Here is a 26,559-nt window from a genome sequence, read left to right as displayed (position 1 = left end):
ATGATTTTGGAGCACAGAAGATGGTATCCTCTCTTTAACAAAACTTTAAGCCTTCATAGACTTACAGAAATTCTTAAACTACTGCATTTTGATGATGCAAGTACAAGAAGAGCTAGAACTGATAAGCTGGTAGGAAATTAGAAACATTAGAAATCTGGAGAGGTGTCAGATATACTTGAAATGTAGAGCTGTATCTGAAGTAGAGATGTATCTGGAGTAGAGATGTGTTTTGAAGTCTAGAATCAGTATAAGGTGAATATGCTAAAAATTTATCCATGAGCAATTAGTTGCTTTCAGAAGACAATACTCATGTACATATATTTTCAAAGTATGGAAAAAATTGAATAAAATTTTGCCTTTGATTTGTTGAATATTTTAAAATTTTAAAGTTTTTTATTTTCTCCCTTTCTTACATAAATTATTCATAAAATGATTTAAATTGAATAATTAGAATAGTACCCTTCTACTACTTAAAAAGACTTGAGAGGAAATAAAACTATGTATTTATGTGCACATTTGTTTACTTTAAATGTATATTATAAAATTATGTAGTTAGAGCAGTGGGATTCTTATGGTCTACAGTTTCAGTGGTTAAACAATAACCCAGTGATGGCGAACCTTTTAGAGCTTTCAGTGATAACAAACAGCCAGCTGTGGCATGCATGCCATAGGTTTGCTACCTCTGCAGTAACCAATGAGTAACCCAGAACAAGAGAGATCCACCAAGAGCGATAAATTATCTCTTTTTTGCTATTCTCACCTGGTGACCATGTGAAGGCACAGTATTTCCATAGTTATCTGGAGATTTCCTGCATGACTGAAAAATTAGCTGTAATTTTTAATGAAGCAGTAGATATTACAGCACTGCAGCACCTTTTATTTGCTTGACCTATTTCCTTGATTTGCTTCCCCTAATCTTGCTCCTCTGGAATTGCCAACTCTTCCTCCCCCAAATCATTAATCCGTAAATTTTGCCTGAGACTGTTTACTAAGGGATCAAGTCTGAAACATTTTGTACCAAAGCAGATCCTTGTAATGGTATTTTTAGTTGAATTGTTCACTAATTCAATCTGCATAACAGGGAAGTGATTACTGGTAGTAAATGGGGTGGTAATGACCCTTGGATGTAGTTGGCATCACAGTTCGAAAGCTTTCATCTGTGATTAATTGGTGTGAGGTTCTTGGAAGGCAGAGTGTTAGGGAGAAACAAGTGCTTCACTTGTAGGTGTGGAGGCAATGATAATTGTAAGGATTATGGTATAAGGTAATTGCTTCTGATTACTTGGTGACCTTACAAAAGAGGTCAGATTTAGGACAGTTTAAGGCCCACTTTGGAAGCCAGAGGGCTTCAGTGACATTTTTACAGATTCTTGTACTTTTGGCCTCAGGGAGATTGTGCTAGAAAACTGGCCCTTATATACAAATATATAACCTTGATAGGTCTCCTATGTCTGATTCAGGGCACTCATAGGGAAAGATGAGGACTCTGTGCCTAAGGATTTTGAACCCCACATTTCCTGCTGAAGTTTCTTGGCTAGGAGAAATATTTCCTTTCCCTTTGGCAGAGGATGGCACCCCCTACTCCCAGTCAAATCCCCAGTCACTGTTGAAGACTGTACAGTGATCTCATTCAAAGAAAGAACTTTGTTCAATGAAGTTTATTTTCAAGATCTGCCCCCCACTTTTAATTACCTTCTGGCCAGTGACTACAGCTAGAGTCTTAAGAGATCTGCAAATCCTACTCTGAAAATCTATCCTTTGTATGAAATGAGTTAGAGCACTGAAGTAATAAATACTAAGAGAAACCAGAGAAATGGGTGTGAGGAAAGTATTGGAGAGAGTAGGAGCAGGTTGGATAAAGAAAATTCATTGACATGAGGATTCTCATTGAAGACCAGAGGGATTTGTGATTCTTTAAAGTCATTGGAACTGCTTCTTATAACTTGTTTGTTGTCTTAATCCTTTTGCCTGCTATAACAAAATACCTTGGTCTAAGTGCCTTTTCCCCTCAATACTGGGGGCCAAGAAAGTACTGGGCATTGAACTAATTACACACTGAGCTACATCCCCAGCCCTTCTGAAAATTTTTTTTGAATTTTTTGATAGGGTCTCACTAAGTTGCCTGAGCTGAGCTTGAACTTGCAGTCCTCCCACCTCTCCCTCTCAGAGTGCTGGGACTACAGGCATGCCACAAGAAACATGCCTGGCTGATCTGCGTAATTTTTGTTTTTGTACTGGGGATTGAACTCAGGACCTTGTGCTTATGAGGCAGGTGTGGTGCCATTGAGCTAAATCCCTGGCCCTGACCTGAGTCATTTATAAACAAAAAAAATTGTTGTACACAATTCTGGAGGTACGGATGTCTAAAATTAAGATGCCAGCAGGTTCAGTATCTGGTTACGACTCATTTTCTGCTTCAAACATGATACCTTCTGTCTTTCTCAAATGAAGAAAAGGTAGAGTAAGCTTTTTTGGCCCTTTTTGTAAGGGCAGTAATCCCATTGATGAGGTTAGAGCCTTCATGACCTAATAATCACTCCTCAAAGTCCCATCTCTTAGTACATTGGAGATTAAGCTTCAGTATAAGAATGGGGGGGAGGTGTGCATACACATTCAGACCATAATACTGGTATAGTTCTTCAAAATGTAGGGTAGAATGAATACCTATAGTCAATCTTTTATAAAACAAAAACAATTTATGTCATGAGAAAATAAGAAATATCTGGAATTTCTCTAAAAAATTAACACCTTGTGTGAAAAACTTCGTATCTTCCATCTCCTCTCTGGCACTGGTTGGATAAATTCTCCCTTTTTTTCACCTGCCTGCATTCACTGCAATCAAGCCACATTGTCTTGTGGCTCTGCAGAAGGTTGGCAATGTACTACTCTTGATTGCTTTGTTTCCTTGTCTGCCTGGCATTCCTTTCACACTCTTCATATCCTGGCATTGAACCTTCTCTTCTCAGTGTCAGCATGCTGTCTTTCCCTTAGGTTTTCTTTTTAGAGCTGAAATGGTAGCTTCCAAAGGTCTTTGATCACCGCCTATAATATGAAATACATTTTATGTTGTGATCCAGTATACACAATACACTGGTGTATCTGAAACAATAGTTTTAGGAAACACCCTTAGCATTACTAGGTATCCTGTATGTACTCCCCCCCCCCCCCGCCCCGAGGCTGGTTATGATGGTCTATATATTGCTAGGGCAAAGGGCAAAAACATTTGTAAGTTTGTTAAGAGCCTGGATATAGTGTTCTCTATAAAGTTTGTACCAATTTATACTCCTAAAGGCAACCTAAGAGAGTAATGCCAAAGCCGACATTGTAAGTGCTTTGAGAATTCTACTCCTAGAACATATGACTTATTGGTGTCCTTAGACCTATATAACACCCACACTGCCTAGGGTTAGAGTATCTTGTGCTCAGCTTGCATCTTGTATCTCAGCTCTTTTTTCAGTTGTAGTAAGAGCATGAGAAAGAAACCTTCAGCTTTCCCTAAAGTCTTGCATCTTCATTTTGTTGTTGTTTGTTTTCATTAAATAATTTTCCAGTTTTTTTTCTTAAAGTATCCTAAAAAAGAATTTTGAAAAAAATTACTCTCTTATACATGAAATACGTTTAAATACTTTATTTGGATGTAATTATGGAATCACAAGAAGTTGCAAAGATTCTTTATAACCTGTACGTGGTTTTCCCACAGTTTACATGCTATGTAGCAGCAGTACAAAATAAAAACCAGGAAGTTGACATTGGTAGAATGTGTGTTCCTACTTTAGTTCATTTTATCATACATGTGGATTTGTACAACCACCATGGCAGTCAAGATACAGAATCAGTCTACTATCAGAATACTCACTTCGGTTACCCCCTTCTTCCTCCAAAATCTCTAGTTCCTTCATCTCTGTCACTTTAGGAATGACTCATAAATGAATCACATATGAAGTTTTGAGGTTTTTTTTTTTTCCACTCAGCACAAGGTCCATGAGGACCGTCCACATTGTTCCATGTATTGTTCTTTTAATTGCTGAGTATCATATCATGGTATAGGTGTATTGTAGCTTGTTTACCTATGTTTTGTAGGACACTTTCATTATTTCCAGCTTTTCATTGTTAAAACTAAGTTACTGTAGACAAATTGTTGTTTAGATCTAGTTTTCATTGCTTTGAGATAAATGCCAGAAGTATAATTGTTGGGTTGCCTGGTAAGTATATATTTAGATTTTTAAGAAACTGTCAAATTATTTTCTAGAATGACTGAACCACTTTACATTCCCAGCAGTGAATGAGAGATCCAGTTTCTTTACATCCTTATTAACATTTAGTATGTCACTATTTTTTATTTTTCTTCTCTAGTAGGTGTGTAACAGTAATAGTCCATGTAGTCTTACCATGCACTTCCCTAGTAATTGTTGAAGCTGAGCATCTTTTCATGTGCTTGTATGACATCCTTGTAATCTCTTCTTGTAAAATGTTTCATGTCTTTTGCTCCCTTTTTAATTGGACTGTTTGGTTTGTTATTATTGAGCTTTGAGGGTCCTTAATATATTCTATGTATGAATCTTTTTTTGTCAGATACATGCTTTGCAAGTACTTTCTCCCAGTCTGAACCTTGACCTTTCATCCTCTTAACTGAAACTTTCATAGAGCAAAAGTTCTAAATTTTGGTGAGGTCTAATTTGCTAATTTTTGTTCTTTTGTGCATTGCATTTTTGGAATCATGCCTAAGAACTTTTCACTATGTTCGTGAGGTCCTAAGATTTTCATCTTTTTTTCTAGAAGTTGTACAGTTTAATGTTCTGCATTTAAAGCTATATCGTATTTTGAGTTAATATTTGTATAGGGCTTGAAGTCAGATCAGGGTTCCTTGGGTCAAGATTCCTTTATTTGCTTATATCATTTGCTTCAACACCATTTGTTGAGGAGACAGACTGTCCTGTCTCCATTGAATTGCTTTTGCACTTCCACAAAAACTTTTCAATTTAATGTTAGGCCTATTCTATTTGACTGATCCACATGTCTGTCCCTTTGCCTTTCCATATAAATTTTAGAACAATGTTTTCTATATCTAAAAAATATCTTGGAATCTTGATAGGTGTTATATTAAATTTGCATACTATTTAGATTCTTTTTTCCATTCGTTTTGTAAAAGCTTCCAACATGGAAATCTGTCCTGTGGATGTTTTATTAGACTTATAACTAAATATTTGGTGTTTTGAGTGATTGTAAATGGTATTGCATCATTAATAAATGTGGGGTTCACAAAAGATTAATTTTTGTTAAATATATTGATTATAGTAGAATTTAAAGTATATACCTGTTATATTAATCTATATCAAATCTGTATAAGAATGAAAACGTGAGAGGAGAAAAGAGTGATGGTACATCATAACTTGTACTCTGGGTAAAAAACAATATAGATTTACTAATGAAAATATTTCTTAGAAATGTTCAGGGCCAGGGATTTAGCTCAGTGGTTCTGCTGCCTGCGTCACAAGCGCAAGATCCCAAGTTTGATCCCCAGTACAAAAAAAAAAAAGAAAGAAAGAAATGTTCAAAAAAGCACTGACTTTGATGTATGTTACTTTTATTTAAAGATATGACGTTGATTTGATACAAATAACAGTTCTTTTTACGTCCTTCATATCATACAAAAATCCCCAAGTTACAGACACAAGACAAAAGTGACTAATAGAACACATTTGATTTTATTTTTCTGAAAATGGTGAAAGCATACATCTTAAATTCAAATTCGAGATGCTTTTCAGGTCTTGACTTGTAAATACAGTAATTATAAAGATAAATTATTTAAGAGTCTGGCCATAAGCTTTTTACCTGAATGAACTAAGAAGTAGTTACCGCTAGTATTTATTATCATCATCATCTTATATTTTCATTAGATTCTTCCCAGATGAGTTTGTCAATGTAAGATTTTTTTCTAATTCTTGCTTTCCGAAGTTCTGATGTACTAGGCCAGTACCTACATTTTATTGTTGGGTATTGCCCTTAATAGTGTGTGGAACAAGGAAAATTAAGACTTTACTTTGAATGTATGATACCTCAATTGAAGTGTTTGAAAGTATTCCTTTGATTGGTGTTCTGAATGATGAAAAATTTAGGAAAATGCACTATAATAAAATTTTAGATTTGTGAAAGGGTTCTGTCTTTTTCTTGTGAAGCTGAAGGAGGAATATAAACTAGGGTTTAGGGAAGAACCAACATGATGACCTTGATATTCTAGTAACTGGCCAGTAACTATGGAAATTAAGGATCTGGACATTGATTCCCTTAAAACCATCTGGACCCCAGTGTGAAGACTCTTGGATTAAGATTTAATCTTTTATCATCAGGTTATAGATTTCAACTCTCTGCAGTGTAGTTTTCATCTATTATTTTCATAACTTTTACGCCCTTTAAAAGCTTTCATCATTATGCATTTCTGTGTGCTTCTTTTCTCTGCTCTCTTAAAGAGTCTTTTCCAGTCTTCCTATATTCATTAGAGCAGTTTTTTCTTTTTCTTTCTCCTTTAACAGGTGTGTGTATTTTTTTTATTTATGACCCACTCCTCTCAGTTTTTTATTTTCTTCTGTTCTATCACATTTTGTCCCATGTGGTTGTGGTTCCTTCTACATTCAAAACACATCTTAGGATATATTACAAAAATGTAATTGCCAACTGAAACAATCCTCATACTTTAATGACTAAAATGGAATGAGAGCCAGGTATGGTGGTACATGCCCATAATCTGAGTACACAGAGAGGCAGGAGAATCGCTGCAAGTTTGAACTGTATAGTGACTTGTCTCAAAACAAGACAAAACAAAAACTGAATGAGAGCAGAAATTTGATACATATTTTTCTCATTACAGGACATGTCTAACTGATCATAGAGAATGAATTGAAAGAGGAACGTAATTTCCTCAACACCATCTTTAATAAAACTGCTGGTTAAAAGAGAAATGTCCAGTTTCTGGTTTCTAGTCAGGCATGTAAGGAGCCCATCCCCAACAACAATGAACTGAACAAACTAAAAACTCAAGTGATCTTGTTAGAACCCTAAGAACACTAAAGTCACATGAGAAACTGCTGTGTTTCTACAGTTGGAGAGATAGAAAACCAAATAGAGAATCACAACCTATCAAAGTACAAACCCCTGTGGGGATCAATGACAAGGTAGGATAACCTAGGCAGTCATTGAGAGTTGCCAGAGGCTTACTGTGGACAAGTCTCAGGGACAAACCAGGGAGCCAGTCATGAGGTGATCCCTACACTTAGGAAAGTTTTACCAGGAATTCAGCCAGGTTTGTCATAGTAAATATTGGAGAGAATTCTGGTCTCCTTGTGCTTCTGGTAGGAGGAGATGAAAAGTAACCATTTTGAAATATATGAGAGGAGCATTTTCTTAACAGAATCTGACCATGGGAGAAATTGTTTAACCAAACTGTAACTGAAGTTGACCTGAGGAAGGAAAATTCCAAACTCCAGCCAATTCTTTCTGTGTCAAGAAAGGAAAACATCCAATTCCAGCTTCCTCTGGCTTTCTGAGCATGAGAGGGAACACCTAGCTTCAGCTCACTCTTAACCACGCTGTCCTCCCTAAGGTGGTGTAGGAGAAACTTGAAAGTACTTGTGAAGGTTCATAGTACAGAAGCACAGGTTCACTGAAAGTCTAAGACCTAAGTGTACTCTTAACCTCTCCCACCCTCACATGTACCATACCATAGTATCACGAAGGGCCTGTTTATGCTAGTTCAGTGTAAATAGTCCAGTACATATGTTCGACTGTTAAGAAAAATCAGCCTCAAATGAATTCAAGAGCTAGTTCCTTGAAAGCGTAAACAAAACAGACAACCCCCTAGCCAGCCTTACCAAAAAAAAGGAAAGAAAAGACACAAATTCATGCAATTAGAAATGAAAATGACAATCAAAATGGACACTGCCAAAATTCAGAAATTATCGGTAACTACTTGGAGAACCTATACTCTAATAAAAACTGAGATTTCAGAAGAAATGGGTAGATTCCTAGGTACATATGAACTACTGAAACTGAATCAAGAAGATATAAAAACTCTGAACAATCCAGTAATAGGCAGTTAAATTGAAGAATAGTAGCAAAACCTACCAACTAAGAGAAGCCCATATCCTGATGGATTTACTACCAAATTTTAAAAGAACTTTAGAGACCATTTAAGACCAATGCTCCTCAAATAATTAATGAATTTGAAAGTGATGGAGTACTCCCAGAGTCATTCCTAGAAGTTAGTATTACTCTGATTCCAGAACCAGAAAAAACAAACCAAAAGGAGAACTATAGGCCAATCTCTTTAGTGAACACAGATGCAAAAATCCTCAACAAGATTCTGGCAAACAGAATGCAGTAAATCTCAAAAAGATCATAAATCATGACCAAGTAGGATTCATCCCAGGGATGCAGAGATTTTTAAACATATACAAATCAATAAATATAATACATCAATCACATAAACAGAAGATTGTATTCACGCTTGCATTAAATGCCCCTCCTTTAGGAAACCTTTTCTAACAAACTCCCAGCAGACTAGTTTGTATTTCTATCGTGGTTTCTCTTCATATTTTTAGGGTCACTCAAGCTTTTCATCTCCTTTGGAGTTCCCCTCCAGATTGAGTTCTTCTAAGGCAGTGATGGCAAACCTTTTAGAGCTTTCAGTGCTGTAAACAGGCTGCTGCAGCACACGTGCTGTAGGTTCGCCACCACTGCCTTAAGGGTTGATAGGATCTGATAATGTTGATTGCCAGTTCATGACATATAGGAGTCTCCCAATAAATATCCTATACATGGATGAATGCACACACTGGATGCTGGGTGCAGATGCTTATAATCCCAGCTACTCTGAAGGCTGAGGTAGGAGGATCACAAATTTGAGGGCAGCCTGGGCAGCATAATAAGACTTTGTTTCAAAATAAAAATTTAAAAGGCTGGGGATGTAGCCCAGTGGTAGAGCATTTGTGTGGCACATAGGAAAACCCTGGGTGCAATACTCAATTTTTTTTTTAAAAAAGAAAAGCTTCAATGTTACTTAGAATTTGATTAGCATTATTTTAGCGACTGCCTTTATTTACAAAGTTGTTGTTTTTTCCAGTGAAGCTGCTGAAGCTCAGAAGCTGATTCTGTCACATTCTAAGATGCCTTCAGAAGATTCTCCGCACTGCCTAAATCAGTCTTTAGAGATTGGTGAATTTCACTAGATGTCACCAGTCTTCATTTTGAACTCAGGTATGCTAGCTTTTATCTTATAGTTTTCATTCTTATGAGGAGTAAAAATGTTACTGAAAAAATAATGGAAATCCACATGTATTTTAATTTTAGCAATTTCTGAAATTTCTCAAAGTTACTGCTCAAAAGTTAGAATTACAACTTCTTCTCTTTTCTGAGATATAAGAAGGTGACTGAAAAGTAGAATAAGAATCATTTACTTCCTGCCAGATTTTAGGTTCAAAGATAATGTGTCAGTTGCTGAGGTAAAAAAAGGGATGGTCACCTGCCTATAGTTCAGTATATAAGTGAGTTTCCATGAGGATTCTGCATACTACTAAATCCAGCCACCCATCTAATTTTGTGTGATTCATGAGCTAAAAAACAATGTTAATATTTTTAAATGGTTGAAAAAAATCCCTCAAAGAATACTAATTTGTAACATAAGAGAGTTTAGGTGAAAGTCAGATTTCATTGTTCATGAATAAAGCTTTATTAGAACATAGGCAGTTTTTTAAAAAATTGTGTTGTGTATGGCTGCTTTCAAGCTATAGTGACAGCTAACTGGGTGCCGCAGAGTCTTAAAGGGCCCAGAAAGCAAAATAAAACAAGAGCAACTAAAAATGTACTATATGGATGCTTTCTGAGTAAGTTAGTTGACGTTTTTTGTTCTGTGCAGTTGGAGAAGTATTTATAGTTTGAGTGCAAGGGTTTAAGAGATAAGTTAGGGAAACTTCCAGGGAGATGAGAGTTGGTTCTAGTTCTTAATGACTTCATTATGCCTTTTTCCACCCTGGAAAGTATAATCCATATGCTAATCGATTAACATGTACTTTTGTAAATCAAGAGAATTGGATTTTCCTATTATTTTTCTTTTAAAGTGGTTGTACATGGGAATAAGAAAGAAAATTAGTATAGTATTTTCAGTTTTACCAAGTTTTAATGTTATCTTAGTATTTGAAAACACTTAAAAAGGCAAAATATACTTTTTGTACGGTTTGGTTTTTTTACTGATGTATAAAGATTGCCCTTTATTTTTATTTATTTAGTTTTTATTTTGGTACTGGGGATCAAACTTGGGACCTTGCGCCTACGAGGCGATTGCCCTTTATTTTTATTTGTTTTGTTTTGTTTTTGGTAGCGGGGATTGAACTCAGGACCTTGCGTTTGTGAGGTATGCGGCGGAACCACTGAGCTAAATCCCTCGCCCTTGCCCTTTATTTTTAAATGGGAGAACTAATGTTTTATTTGGCAGCTAGTTGACTGATTCATTGTATCAGGACTAATGCTTCAAGGATGAAGGTACACTGTCCCTTTGAAGTGCGTGGATAGGCTCAGAGGGTAATGTTAAGGAACTCTTTGCAGACACAGGCAGGTTAAATAGTGTATTAGCAATGGAAGACCACAATTTTAGTATTTGCTTTCTTTTGTTGCTCTAGAACACTTATTAGTTCATGTGACCTTGAGCACATTCATCACTCTGTATCAGTTGCTTCATTTGGATAAAATAGGAGAAAATAATAACTTTCCTGTCTGAAAGCAGGAATTTTAGGATTTGCTAAATTGTAAATTTTCTGAGTAGACCCTCACGGTTAGCATAGGCCTGTGTTTGTTGAGTAAAAGAACAAGATCTATTTTAGTTCCACTCTCTTTTATATCTGCACGTAATTGCAGTAATTCCAGTTTCTTTAAGGATTGGTTTGGGGTATTTGTTAAGTGGAGGAAAATTTTTATGAAAACAGTAATTATCTGTAGATACATTCTTTATAGATACTGTCAAATCATTGGCCTTAGCCAGGTATGTGAACGTACACTTTTAATCCTAGCACTCAGGAGGCTGAGGCAGGAGGATCACAAGTTTGAGTCCAGCCTGGACTACATAGTGAATTCATGGCTGGCCTGAACTCTGTCTTTAAAAAGAAAACAAAACAAGCCGGGGATTTAGCTTAGTGGTTCCGCCACCTGCCTCGCAAGCACAAGGTCCCGAGTTCAATCCCCAGTAACAAACAAAAAAGAAAACAAAATTTTAAAAAAGCATTAGCCAGATGTGTTTGTATAAGTTGATTATATATTACTATTTTTTAAAAAATCTTAGTACACAAGATAAACTGCCAAGAGTTATTAGCCTTAAACCTAGAAGCTGCCTCATTGTAAAACTAATACACACACACACATACACACACACACACACGCACACACACAGGAACTCTTGGATAGGAAAGCTTTTGTGTATTTTCATCTAAGTCTTCTGAACTTTTTCCAGCTCTTCTACTGAACCTTTTTTCGTTAATGGAACTTTTGTGTATAGTTTCTTCAAGAACTCAACTTTTAAAACTTCATAGGATGTCATGATATTGTATAAAGATAAGATAGCATAAAATGTAGTGGAGGGAAACTGTTTCAGATTAAAGGGATCTTGGTTGACATGATAGCTAAAAGTGACACCAGACTTGACTAGATCTTGTATTGAAAGAGGAAAAAATTCTTGGAGGACACTTTTGGTCAGTGAAAAAGTTTAGAAAATAAACATTACATCATAATTTTGTATAATTGTTAAATTTCCTGAAGTTAGTAATTATACTCTGGTTACTTAAGATATGGTCTCTATTCTTAGTATACATTGAAGTATTGAGAAGTGAGAGGGCATTATATATTCATCTACTCAAATGATTCAGAAAATATGTGTATGTTTGTAATAAAGTAAATGAAACAGCATTAGCAATTGATGAATCTGAATAAAGGGTATACAGGAGTTCAGTGAAATATTCTTACAACTTTTCTGAAAGTTTGAATTATTTCCAAGTAGAAATTTTTAAAGAAACATCTTTAGCAGTTACACAAAAACCTGGAAATTATGTCCAATTACAATTACTTAGACTTTACCATTTACTTCCCTTAAAAATGTGCTTTATGATCCTGATATTTTTTTTCCAAAATGCTTTCACACATATCTTGACTATATAAAGGTACTGTTACTGAACAGAATTCTTTTTTGTTGTGTGTTTTATGATTAACTATGTGGTCCCCAGTGTGGACATCTTGTTCTATGATTTTTTTATTGCATTTAATACATTTATGACTTATAGTTTGCAAAATAGGTTTGATTATATTAATTTAGAGATAAAATTAAATATAACTTTCACATATAAAAATGCTCTGAAAAAATAAAAGTCTTTATATTAGTAGTATTCCTGATTATCTCCTCAATTTTTAAAATCATAAACCCATAAATACCAGTTAGAGTAGTTTAAAACTTTAAAATTGAGTGTTTGCTGTTAAGTTTTCATCTGTCCAATACTTCTTTTTAATATAATGTTTACTTCACTTAGTTTTATTAAACATTTATTACGTTTCCTTAGCGCCACAAAAATACTGTTTAACTGTTTGAGGGCCTGGCATGGGGGCATACTCCTATAATCCCAGCTACTTTGGAGGTAGGGCAGGAGGATCCTAAGTTGAAGGCCAGCCTGGCCAACCTAGTAAGACCTGTCTCAAAATAAAACCTTAAAGAAGGGCTGGGGATTAAGGTTAGTGGAAGAGTGCTTACCTAGCATACATGCAGCTCAGAGTTCAATCCCCATTGCACACATGCACGCACGCACGCATGCGCACACACACACACACACACACACACAGTGAGCCTGGTTTTAGTGTCATACACTTAATATAATATCAAAATTCAAGAATTAATATCTAATATAGTGTTTCTCAGAATTGTATTTATAATTGCAGACATTTTTGAGCATTTTCTTTCTTCAAGACAGGATATTCTAAGTACCTTACATTTAATAATTTACTTCATTTTCATAACAACCTTATGGTGACATATTTCCTTGATTTGAGACTTTTCAGTTCTGGCTAAAGCTAAGTTTACATCTTGAACTTTCATAGCCTCAAGATTTCTTCTTTTTTCAAATGTAGAGTGTGAGAACTATTGATCTGGAATTTAAGGTAGAAAAATTGATCACATATTTACATGAAGGAAGAAAAGTTTGCCATGTTGGAATTTTTTAATTTGTGAATATTGGCTTTAAGCTACGCTTTCTATCACTCTTATGATCCAAACACCAAACAGTTCTTCAGTAACTTGTGCTGAGAAAAGAAGTAAATATATGACTTTTTGTACTCAAGTAAGAGGCAGACTAATGTAAGAACTAACATTACTAAAATTTTCAATTTCACTGGCAGGTAAAATAACCAAAAAATTAAAATTTAAAAAAAATCAAGGGCCTTTTTATTAAATTGTAACGCAGATATAATAAAGTGCATAAATCCTGAGTGTCCCGTTATGAAGTTTTTTGAAGTCAACATCCATTTAACTGATATCAAGAACAAGATATAAAACATTTTCATCAATACCCCCCATTATTGCACACTCCCAAAGGTACTTTTACTCTAATTTCATTCACTATATACTATTGTCTATTTTTGAGTTCTGTGTCTAGCTTTTTATGATCTTGTTAATTATCCATGTTAATACATAAAGCGAAATACCTATTTTTTCCATTGCTGTGAGTACTTCATTGCATGGAGATAGCACAATTTATCCATTTTGCTGCTGATGAACATTTGGGGTGTTTACAGTTTTTGGCTATTATGAAAAACACTGCTGTGGCAGGTATGGTGGCAACTCACCTGTCTCAGTATTCAGGGAGGCTGAGCCAGGAGGATCGAAAGATTGACCCTAGCCCATGCAACTTAGTGAGACCTTGTCTCACAATAAAAAAAATAAGAAAAAACTGGGAAGCTCGGTAAAAAGGTCCTGGGTTCAGTCCCTAGTACTGCAGAAAACTAAATACTGCTGCAAACATTCTTGAGCATGTTTTTTGGTCTGCATATGTACATGTTCCTATTAGGTAGACATCTAAGAATTAAATTTCTGGATCAGAGGATATTTAGCTATTTAACTTTAGTAGGTTATTGTAGTTTTACAAAGTGTTTAAATTAATTTACATTCTCATCAGCAGTGTACAAAAATTCTTCTTACTTTTCATCCTTACCAACACTTGAAATTATTAGTATTTTTACTTTTAGCTCATCTGGTGTGTATATAGTGAGAATTTATTCATGATTTTATGAAGATTCATCACATTTTTGTATACCTGTTGCCCATTTGACTATTTGATGTCTTTTGCAGATTTTTCTTGTAACTTTTTATTAATACACATTTATAGTATATAATGATTACATTTATCGTGGGGGGGTTGGTGCATGTAACACATTTAAATTTTTTTTTTCATCCCCTACTTCTCCCATCTCTCCCTGCTCTTTCCCAACTCTTGATCCCTTTCCTCATTGGCACAAGCTCTGTTTTGTTATTTTTTCCATCCCCATTCCCTCGCACTATTATTTCCCTTCCTATTTGAAAAATATCTTCCTGCTTCCTCTTATCTGTCTTTTCTTTTGCTGTTTATTTGTATTTTGGGTTTCTCATATAAGAGAAACCATGGGGTATTTAAGCTTGTGTGCCTGATTTATTTCACTTTAATATTATGGTCTCAAGGTGTATCCATTTTTGTGATTCAAATTTATCCTTCGTTATGGCAGAGCAGTACTCCATTGTGTATAATAAATACCATATTTTCTTTATTCATCTGTTCATGAACATATAGGCCATTTTCAAGATTTTACACATTTTTCTGTTGGATTGCTTGTCTCGATTACCCCAGAAAGACGCCATTTTGGTTTGTTGGATTATATATTAAAAATATCTCCTATAGGATTTAGGTTGCTTCTTCACTATTTCAGTACTGTGTATTAATTTCTTAATCTTAGTAAAGTTCATTTTACCAAATTAACATTTTATGGTTGGTAGTTTTTGTGTTTTAAGAAATCTACTCCAAAGCTAAGGAGATATTCTTCCGTTTCTTTCTATAAATTTAATTGTTTTAACCATTACATTTAGTTCTATAAGATAGGATTCGTGGTTCATTTTTTTCTATATGGAAAGTCAAATGTTCTAGTATTCTATATTAAAAAGACTATCTTTTCCCTAGTGAGATGCGGTAGTACCCTTTGTTAATAATTCAGGTGACTTTTTATTTATGGATTTAGTTTTGGAATCATTTATCTTTCATTGGTCTGTTTGTCCCAGTCCCATACTTTAAAAATCATTATATTTTCATAGTAAGTCTTGATACCTAATAATTTAAATGTTATATTAATTTTATAATTTAAATCTTCCAACTTTGTTCTTCAGAATTGCCTTTGTTCTTAGTCATTTGATTAAGTTTAAAAATTTTGCTCTCAGCCTGTCTTTAGTCTCCTATATACCACTCCACCTCACGACCATTGCGGGGAGGGAACCTTGCTGGGATTTTGACTAGCTTAATGTAGAATTTATAAGTCAATTTGGATATATTGGACATGTTTCAATATTGAGACTTACAGTACATTAACCAGATTGTTACTACTGTATATTTATTTAGTACTGTTATAATTTCTCTCAGAATGTTTTTATTGTTTTGAAGTCTTAATGTTTTGTTAACTTTTTAAGATATGATAGTTACATTGTAGATATTTTTTAAAAACATGGACATTAGACCATTTACAGATGAAATGATACAGTGTTTGGGATTTGCCTCTAATAATTTAGGGAAGGGGTAAAAGAGTCAAGATTAGGGCCGGGGATTTAGCTCAGTGGTTCCACCGCCTGCCTCACAAGCACGAGGACCTGAGTTCGTTCCCAGGTACCAAAAAAAAAAAGAAGCAAGATTAGCCAAGAGTTAAAAATGGTTGAAAAAGTAGGTGATGGATATATGAGATTAATCACATTATTCTTTTTTACTTTATGTATTTTGAGGTTTTCCATAAAAGTAGGTTTAAGAAAATGTAATGAGGCCGAGCATGGTGGTACATGTCTGTAACTCTAGTCACTTGGGAGGATCACTTGAGCCCATGAGTTTGAGATCAGCTTGGGTGATACAGCAAAAGGCATCTTAAAAAAAACAGCAAAGAAGACTGTAATGTATGTAGTTTACCGAAATGTATAAATGTATGAGAAACCAAGAGTTCACAGTCATTCTTTAAAAAAAAAAGTATAGGCAGTATTCTGAAAATAATTGATAAATTAAAAAAAATCAACGATTTACTCATCTTTTTCTCTGCATATTATATTCCAAGATTACCAAGTAGGGAAAGTTTGTCTTTAGAAGATGACAGGTATTAATAAATTCTAGAGAAAAATAGGCATAGAAACTCATAATGCAACTTCCATTAAAATAATGATCAATGATTTATAAAGGTGAACATTGGTTGGAAATGGGTAAAATATAATGTATAAGTCAAAATATAGTGAGTCTGTCTCTTTGACTGCTTAGGATTAAAAACTCTGGGTAGAATACAACAGTCAACAACCTGAAGACTAAAAAGTAAACAGTAACAGACAGATTAAGAATGGAAGTCAGAACTTTAAGAATAGCTGTGTAGTGGTAAGCTTGTAAGTTTTCCTTTCTATGATCCAGCTTTAACAGAATGGGGCTGGATTGTAGCACTACCCACTAAGTAGAGCATTTGGCAGGAACTCTTTAAAGAGAAACCTCTTCTAGCCAGGGGACAAAGAAAAGTGAACTCCTCCTTTTTTCTGTTCCACCTGCCCTGAGACCACCTTATAAAGTCTCATGATTATGGTGGCACAAACGCTTAACCCTGAGGGGGGAAAATGCTCTTTCTTGCAAAGGGAATTTGGAAAGAACCTCTAGGAAGCTGGAGCATGATTTCATAACCCTAGAAGAAAGAGAGCCCTAATTGTATATCTGAAACCTAAAAGATCCCACTTCATCCAGGCTACTCAAGCTCAGAACAGACCCAAAGAAGCATAGCCAAGACTTAGTGAACTTGACTACAGTATAAACCATGGCTCAAATTCCAGATGGATCCCTGAGTGCTGCATGCAGAGAACGAACCTGAACAGCAACATAAAGGTTTTGAAAACTGAGCTTACATTGGAACTACTACCCACAAAAGGCAAGGCAGAACATCTAGCCTAAACTTAATTAAAAAATCAGATTCTCTAGTTGTTAATAGAACTAGAGCTCATGATCTTATTCAGAGTGTCTAGGATATAATCCAAAATTGCTTGGCAGGAGAATTTGACCATTTTTAAAGGGAAAAGGCAATAAACAGATACCAAGCCTGGGAAGATTCAAATGATGAAATTAGCAGAAAAAATCATCCAGTAGTTCATGCTTATGAAAGTAAACTTGAAATGAATGGACAGACCATGAGTTCATGGGATTTCCTTTCAATAGATAATTCCAAATCTTCCAATGAAAAATAGAAACTAGACAAAAAAAAGAATCAAATAGAAATTTAGAATGAAAAATACAATATATGAAGTAAAAATTTATTGTATGGACTCACTAGCAGAATGGAGATGACAGAGGAAAGAGTCAGTGAACTTGAAAGATAAATCAGAAGTCTCATCAAATCTTGTGTCATCTGTATCAAGAAAGAGTATCTTATCTGTTCTGTAATACTTGCTAAGCCCATATTGCATATTGAAACCTGGTCACAGGCCTTCTGGCTGTCACATTAATATGCCATCAACACATCATCATAGTCCTTATAATTAATTCTACTCACATGTTGCAAAGATCTATCTGTTCAGTTTAAGCATCTGCCTCACCACTTCATAGATTCAGTGTCTTTTGCTGTTATCCCAGACCTTTTCCTTGCATCGTAATGACTAAGTAATCTATCAGTGGAGTAAAATAATAATTAATCATCTAATGGACTAAATATATTCACATATATATTTCACATATTTTTTTTTTATTTGAAAGCTTTTCATATTCTTTTGGACATTAACAAATTTTGTCTTTCAGAAGAATATAGACCGTGTTACTACATAAAGTAGTGATAGATGTTAGTTGTGGTTGAATTCATGTAGCCTGAATATCCACATTATTTTTCAGTTCCCTTGAAGAAACATGGTACAGATAGTTCAGAAGTTAGGGACTTAATTACATAGAGATTTAGTCTTTTAACTATTAATAAATTATTCTTTGATGTTTTAGCTTTCCTTAAAAAATTTTTGCTTTCACCAAGAGAGACTTTTTTTTTCACTTTATTAAATTCTTTTATTGGTACATTGTAGGTATACAACACAATTACATTTCTCATTGGGAATTGTACCTTTACATAATGCATCTTGTTTCTTATTTTTTCCCCAAGAGAGACTTCTTGATTTGTGGTTTGTGGTAGACAAAATAAGGACCCTCCCAACGTGTCTCTGTTCTGATTCTCAGAACCCATGACTGTTAGGTTACACAACAAGGAAGAATTGAGGTTGCTAATCAGCTAGCCTTAAAATGAGGGACATTGTCCTGAATTATCTTGTATTTATAATCACAAAGGTTGTTATTAGGGAAGAGAGGGGGCATAAGAGACAGCAGCTTAAGGACTGGCTTGAAGATGAAAGAGGGAAACCATGAGCTGGGAGGAATGTAGGTGGCCTCTAGAAGCTTGAAAAGACAGAAAACATTCTCTGTTAGACCTTCCAGAAAAGAATGCAGCCCTCCTGATGCCTTGATGTAATCTCAGTGACTCACAGAACTGTGATGTAATAAATTGATGTTATTTTAATTCAGTAAGTTTGTGATAATTTATGATAGTCAATGGAAGCTAGTATATGGTGCCTCTGCTTAATTTTTCACTAATAATATGAAATTTATGTAGTGATTAGTTGAATTCTGATTTGAATGACAATGATTTTCTGTGAAGATCAATTTTAGTTTATTATATTAAGACATTTATGATTATAATATTTTGGACACTGATGTACAAGCCTTTGTCTATCCAGAGATCTTTGTTTTGTACTTTATAGGAATGGTGAGAAGTTTAGTGTAGCTAGAAAGAACCTGGTATGTTTACAGTGAGGGTAGAATGGGGAATGAAGCTAGAGAAATATATTAAAGTTAGAAAAGAAAGCATAAAACAAATGTTCAGACACCTTGGTTTCCCTTCAGCAAATTCTTCATTTTGTGTTATATGTACCTATACCAGTAGATAATATAAATTGGAATTACTAGTTTTTATTGTCTGCACTACATGAGCTATGTTAGAGTTCTAGACTCATAAATAATAATTACATTTGCCCTGGAATAGCTCCTGGAATGGTTTGTCCGACATGATAAATGTGCAAAGGATTCAATGGCCAAAAAAAACATGAAAAAAAAGAAAAGTAGCATTTCTGATAGAGAATGTTGACAACCTGACCAATTGTAAACTGTCACTGTGTTTGATTTTCCTGACCATCTCAATTAAACTCACCTTGCTCCTTTCTGCCTATACTGGGATGAGAAACTGATGATCCAACAAAGATAAGGAAAGTAGGAGAGGTGTTTTGGTGTTTTTTTGTTTTCTTTTAAAGTACAAAGAAAGGTCACAAAAAGCTTGTGTTTTTGTCCTTTTACATCAAATGAATCACATGCTATCCCAATTTATAGGCGGGGTTAGAGAGTAAAGTACTTGAAATTGAGACTGATAGGTGTGTGATTATTGGTAATGGTGAGTTCTAGGGTAACATCAGGAGAGTGGATGGGAGATAGAAGCACAAAATTGAGATTGAGGAACTGACTGACCAAGGTATTGGGGGAATCATTTTGTGTATTGAAATACTATACTAATACAGAACAGATTTTGAAGAGGGTAACATCCTCACTCAGGGCGTGAGACAGCTTATCCTGGGCATATGTGAATGGCCAAGATGAGTGGATAATTGCTGATACAGTCTGAAATTCAAAGCTGGGGTTTCAGGAAAGGGCAAAAGGAGAATAATTCAGAAATCAGAGTGAGTCCACTCCTTCCAGGGCCTGTTTATCTGAGACATGCAAGAGAAAATGTCCATCAGTTGAAAGGGCTTGAACAAGAACAGAACTCTTAAGAGGAAAGTGAGATTTCAGTGGTGAAAACAAAGGAAAGAGGAGATGTGGCAGAAGACACAGTGAAAGGATTTTGGAAATTAAGCGAGGAAGGGAGCGGGAGTGAGTGTCAGGATATATAGAGAGTGTTTAGGGATGAGAGTCCAGATGATACGGGATGATCTGGAAGTCTTGGGGTCTTGGTGACTGATATAAAAGGGATGTAGAGCATAATAGAATTTATTTAAATGATCTCCTAGGCAGATTGTTGTAAATGTTGAGAGAGGTTTGTGAGCAGCAGATTGATCAAGAGCAGCCAAAGATTTTAGGCCTATAATTCTGTTTCTGCCATATAAATTACCACAAACTTAATAGCTTAAAACAATACAGATTTATTGTTTTCAGTTTTAAGGCTCAGATGTCCAACAGGTATCTTGCTGTACTAAAATGAAGGTGTTTCAGGGCTGCATTCCTTAAGGACTCATGGATTACATGGGACCCACCTGATAATCCAGGACAATCTTGCCGTCTCAGGTTCCTTTATCTTGATTGTATCTGCAGAGTTCCTTCTTGCTATGTTGGCTAGCATAGACACAGGTTCCAGGGATTTACGGCATGAACCTGTTTTGAAGGCCATTATTTTGCATACCATAGAGTTCCCTTTTTCTTTTTAGTGGTGTTAGTCTGTAGAGGCTGAGATGATACAGGTATAGGGTCACGCTACCTGTCCAAGGTGTAGCTCACTCTGAGAGTTGAGTTCTTGAACCTTCAGGTTTATGTGGGGTGAATCAGAGACCAAGGACTGACTCAGGCCTCAGTGTCGTCTCATAAAAGCAGATTAAGGTACGTGTAGTCTGAGAGCCAAAACAGTTTACATGAATAGGGAACCTAAATATTATTTGCAGAAATGCACATAGTTGGAATAGGCTTATGGCACACTAAGAAAACTGTATTTTTTAGTTTTTGTAGCTCATGTCTTGACATTTGACAGGCTAGAGTTTTAGTGTCATATGATGTTTGTTTTGGCCAGAATCTTCTCTGGTTCTTAAAATTCATTTGGGAAGTGATTCTTGTTTTCACAGGTTAATTTTTAAGTTGGTTTTAGAAACTACTGTTGAGTCAAAAATGTTTTTAATCTTGCCAATATTTTACATCATATGTAAAGGTAGGTTAATGTATAGTCCAGTTTGGTGTCAAGTAAATTGAATACTGTTGCCTAATTTCATTTTTTCTCATACATTAAACAAGTAATTTTAGAAATACTTTACTCTTTACAAATTAAAAGTGCTCTTACAAATAATGATCTTTTCTGTTACAGTACAAAGTTAATTATCTGCAGAACCAAGTTAGAATTTTTCATAAATGGTGGTAAATGTAGTTAAGGATTATTGTTTGGATTTTATATACCAGTAAGTTAAATTTCAGCACTACTTTTAATTAATGTTGACAGATCCATCTGTCCTCAAAATATCTTATGATATTAAATTTAACAAATCTAGACTTCAAAGTAGGTTAATGGGTCAACAGGTTTTTGGGTTAGAGAAAAAAATTGTAGTTTCAGACTTTAACATCAAGTTCTTGAGTTAACCATTTTAATTAATTTAAAGAATTAGAAGAAATTAAAAGGGGTTTTCCTTTTAAATTACATGAGCAATAAACAGGAAAATAGTCTCTGTTACTCGTATTTTTGTTTTCTGGGATAGTTAACATGTATTTTATCTTCTTAGCCTTCTTACATATACCCAGAGCTTTTAGTAGTAGAATATTGAAAGCAAAAAGACACTATTTAAGTTTCTGATTATAAAAGTAATGCAAGGTCATCAGAGAAGTTTTAGAAACTACAAAATAACTCAAGAACAACCATTCTTCATACTGTGGGCATTTTTAGGTTTATTTATTTATGGTGTTGAACCCAAGGCCTTCGAAGTAAGCTACATCCCAACCACACACACACACCTAGTTTAAAATTTTGAGACAAGGTCTTCCTAGGTTCCCCAGGCTGGGCTTGAACTTACCATTCTCCTCTTTTTTTTTTTTTTTTTTGGTACTGGGGCTCAAACTCGGGACCTTGCACTTGCAAGGCAGGTTGCGGAGCCACTGAGCTAAATCCCTGGCCCTTAATGTTGGTTCCCTTTTTTTTTTTTTTTTTTTCCGTTCTCCTTGCCTCCACCTCCCAGAGTGCTGGGTTTATAGGTATGCACTACCATGCCCAATTAGGTTGCTGGCCTTATAGAATGAGCTTGCAAGTTTCCTGTTCAGCTTTTTGGAAAAGTCTGAGGAGGTTGGTGTTACTTCGTTCAGTGTTTGGTAATCAGCGAAGCCATTTGGTCCTTGGCTTTTCTTTGTTGAGAATTTACAAGTTAAGAGATCTGTTCAGATTTTCTGTTTCTTCATTATTCAGTTTTAGTTATCTATTTTGAGAAATTTGTCCCTTCTAGATTATCAGCTTGTTGCTGTATGATTTTTATGGTAGTCTTCTGCAATCTTTTCCCTTTCTGTGGCTTCAGTTATAATGTCTCTTTTTCATTTCTGATATGATTTGAATCTCTTCTCCTTGTTTCTGCTAATTTTGTTGTTCTTTTTTAAAAAAAAGTCTTAGTTTTGGTAATTTTTTTCTCTATTATATTTTCTCTGTTCTGGTCTTTACTTTTTCCTTTCTTCTGCTGACTGTTGGCTTAATTTGTTATTATTTTTGTAATTCTTTGAGGTACAAAATTAGGTTATGTAAGATTTTTCTTAATTTCTAATGTAGACATTTACTGCTATGAAATTCCCTCACTGTACTGGTTTTGCTGCATCTCATAAATTTTGGTATGTTGTGTTTTATTTGTCTCAAAATACTTTCTAATTTCACTTTTGATTTTTTTCCTTGACCCTTTGATTATTTAAGAGTGTGTTATTTAATTTTCATGTGTTTGTGAATTTTCCAGTTTTCTTCTATCTTGATTGCTGTTTTCATTCCATTGCAGTCAGAAAAAATACTTGGTATGATTTGAGTCTTGTTAAACATTTTTTGTGAACTAACATGTGACCTGTCCTAGATTATGTTCTCTGTGCACTTAAAAAGAATATGTATCAGGCTACTAATTGGGTAGAATGTTCTGTATATGTCTGTTAGACTTTTGGTCTGTAATGTTGTTCAAGTCTGTACTTTATTAATGTTCTGCCATCTGTAGATTGTTGAAAGGTGGAGTATTGAAATCACCTGTTGTGTAATTGTTTCTCTTTTCAGTTATGTTGACATTGCTTCTTATGTGTGGGTTCTCTGATGTTAATGCATGTACATTTACAATTGTTGTAACTTACAAATGAATTTTATATATAATATCCTACTTATGACAGGTTTTGACTTAAAGTCTATTTTGTCTTATATAAGTATAGCTAGCTACTCATGCCTTCCTTTGGTTAACCATTTTCATGGAATATTTTTTTCTATTTTTTTACGGTGAGCCTAAAATAAGTCTCTGATAGGTAGCATATAGCTGGGATTTTTAAAATCCAGTCAGCCAGTGTCTTTTGATTGGGGAGGTTAAATTCACGTAGATTTAAATTTGTTGCTGAAAGGAAATGTCTTGTTTTCTGTCTTGTAGCTGTCTTCTTCTTTTCCTTTGTTCCTTTTTTATCTTCCTTTACATTGTGTTGATTTTTTGGTATTATTCTTTCATTCTTTTCTCATTTTCTTTTGTATCCTCTGTATTTTCTTTGTGGTTACCCTGGGGCTTATATTTAAGCTGATAACTTCAACTGAATATGAAAACTGTACCTTTACTCTTCCCCCTTTTTTAATGGATGTCACAAATTACCTCCATTTATATCATGCATTTATTAACATATTTTTGTGATTATTTTTTAATACTTTTGTCTTTTAAATTATATACTAGAATTAAAAGTGATTTAGTTCATTCATGATTTTAAAGTTATTTTATTTTCTCTCAGAAGCAATTTATAGAACTTAAATTTTGTTAGGCATTTTTGTGACACAGCTCTAAATTTTGTTTAAAATTTTATACAAGTTGGATAAATAATATCCTTTTAAAATTTTATATAAGTCAGATAAATCTAACATTATCTTTCTTGTTTAAACAGAATTCTGAGATTGATGGTTGGTCATATAGAAGAAGCCCTTGAACCTATAGTTTTCTGAAAAATCAGTTCAAAAGACTGAAAAAGTACAAAGGTAAAGATAGGTGCATCTTAGAGGGCACCATAGAATATAATTTTTCCAAAATAGTGTATAAAAGAACCTATGAAGTATTTTGATGCACTAACTTGAGGAATGCTTAACAATTTTTTTCTTTTGTGTTAATTTATCCCAAAATGTTTGTTGTGCAACAGTTATGTCCAGGATACTACTTTAGCTAATTGGTATACAGTGATGAACAAGAAGATAGAAGCCATTCCTGCTCTCATGAGGATTGTGTTCTAGAGGAAGACAAATAGCAAACAAATGAGAAATTTGTGATTAGTATTGTACAGGGAATTGAATGATGTGATAGAGACTGGTGACTGCTTTTCATTAGGTAGTCAGAGAAGGCTCATTCAAAATGAGTCATTATATTTGAGTATAGAATGGCAAGAAGGAGTTAGACATGTGCAGATCTGACAAAAGAATAAGTATTCACACTCAACCATGTTTCTCGGTAGTGGAACAAGAGTGGTTATGGTATGCTTGAGGAACAGCGAGAGCAAATGTGACTGGAATATAGTGAGTAATGGGGAAAGTATAATAATCAATGCTTACTAGAGTCAGATGTAGAAGAGTGCAAGAGATTTGTCCACACTAGGGACCCGAAGAATCCAGCTGAGGGCCTGGATCCCACAGCAATGTCTGCACAAGTCCAGTGAAAGTCCTAGAGCCCATGGCAATGTGTTCCATGGGTCCAGCTGGAGGCCTAGGCCCCACAGCAATGTCTCCTGCAAGTCCATATCAAGGATCTGCACCAGGAAGGCCTAAAGGCCAGTGGTGGAAGCAAATTTGCACCAGTGAAGTGTAGAATCTGTGCCAGAAGTCCAAGGGATCTACACTGGAGCCAGGAAGCGACATTCAAGGTGAAGATCAGAGCTCCCCCAAAGAGAACAGCAGCCACCTCAGCAACAGTGAGGACCTGAGCTCCACCGATGACAAGAACAGCTGAGTTTGTATCAGGAAAACCAGCTGCGGCAAGCTTCTCCAGGAAAATCAACAGCATGCAATCTTCTCCCATTCTCCCTTTATGCCGTCCGGCAACAATCCTCAGGTGGGTCTTCCACGCCCAGAGCCACACTTGACTCAGTTCAACTGGCCTTCCCACTTAAGTTTACCAGTAGTTAATCCACAACAGAAAGTATATGGAGAGGAGAGTATATGGAGGTTAGGTTGGAAAAATTGAGGTGCAAATTTACTAAAGAGAGTCAAATATTTTGATTTGGCTATGATACTTAGAATACCTTTAAAATCTGTAGAAATGTTACAAAGATAGTGTGGATATATGACTACAGTTGAAAAATCTGCTGTAAGATCATGGATTTGAGCACTGGCAAATAGAAGTACTGAGAGTCAAATTTATGGATTAAATTGTCTCAGAAGTATGTATACAGAAATTGATATGGCCCTTCACTTGCCAATATTAATCAAAAAAGAAGCAGCAGCCAGTAAGATATGTGGCAAAGCAGAAAAATGTTCTGTCACAGAAACCAAGAAGAGAATATATTTAACAAATAGCAGCACTCATCTGTATCACATCTACTAAGAGTTCAAATAGAGTACAGTAAAGTAGCCATTAGATACGGCAACATGAATGTTTCCTATTAAGAATGAAAAATCTCAGTGAAGTGGTAGGAATGAAAGTCTAAGACTGATGAGTAGTGAGGCACTTCTAGTTAGATATGGCAAACAATACAATTAAATTTCATTTCTTTAAACACCATTAAAGCTTTTAGCCATAAATAAAAGGAGTTCTGCAAATGATAGACCCTCACAGACATCTGAAACTGAATCATTCTCAGAATCTGTAGCATGGGCAAGTGTGACTCTAGCTAGTGCTTCTGGATTGAAAGCATGAGTCATAGGGTAGTCCCCAACCAAAGTGTTTTGGCTATTCTTTTATTTCCACATTGTTTTGTTAATTTGATACCCTTTAGAGAGGTTTGCTCTGAGGGTACTCATTGTGACCTACATAACCATATGTCACTTCTTTTACCTTTCCCTTAAGTAAAGCATGTCTAATAATTGACTGGAAAAGTAGAAAAAAGATCTGGAGCTGAACTGTGAGAGATAATCTGAGGTTGTTCTGTTAGAAGGACCAAAAATAATTTGTGAACTATTGTTTAGCAGCAGCAAACCAGCCTAATAAAAAAATCAGTCTGTCTCTTAAACTATTTTGGATTTGCTCTTTTTATGGTCAATAAGGCCTTTCATAGATAATATAAACCCTAGTTCTTGAGGCAGGGTATCTTAGTCACTTTGTCACTGCTGGGACAAAATACTTAA

At 35.1% G+C, this 26,559-nt stretch overlaps 1 protein-coding gene across 10 annotated transcripts in view; it reads left to right on the top strand.

Annotated features, from left to right (window-relative positions):
• Positions 1-26,559, top strand: part of Clock (clock circadian regulator) — a 119,865-nt gene that overhangs the window by 26,838 nt on the left and 66,468 nt on the right. For 5 of the 10 annotated variants that reach the window (XM_021262328.2, XM_013073953.3, XM_004849703.3 and 2 more), the window contains 2 exons: positions 9,116-9,249; positions 24,177-24,267. The gene's annotated coding sequence lies outside the window, so the exon portion shown is untranslated. The other 5 variants (XM_087187675.1, XM_021262330.2, XM_087187676.1 and 2 more) reach the window with 3 other exon arrangements.

This window comes from Heterocephalus glaber, unplaced genomic scaffold (genome assembly GCF_053883595.1).
Source record: "Heterocephalus glaber isolate CG9 unplaced genomic scaffold, H.glaber_assembly_v1.0 deba00001509, whole genome shotgun sequence".
Classification (NCBI taxonomy): domain Eukaryota; kingdom Metazoa; phylum Chordata; class Mammalia; order Rodentia; family Bathyergidae; genus Heterocephalus; species Heterocephalus glaber.
The sequence above is the reverse complement of the archived record's forward strand: the minus strand, read 5'-3'. Positions and strand labels throughout refer to the sequence as shown.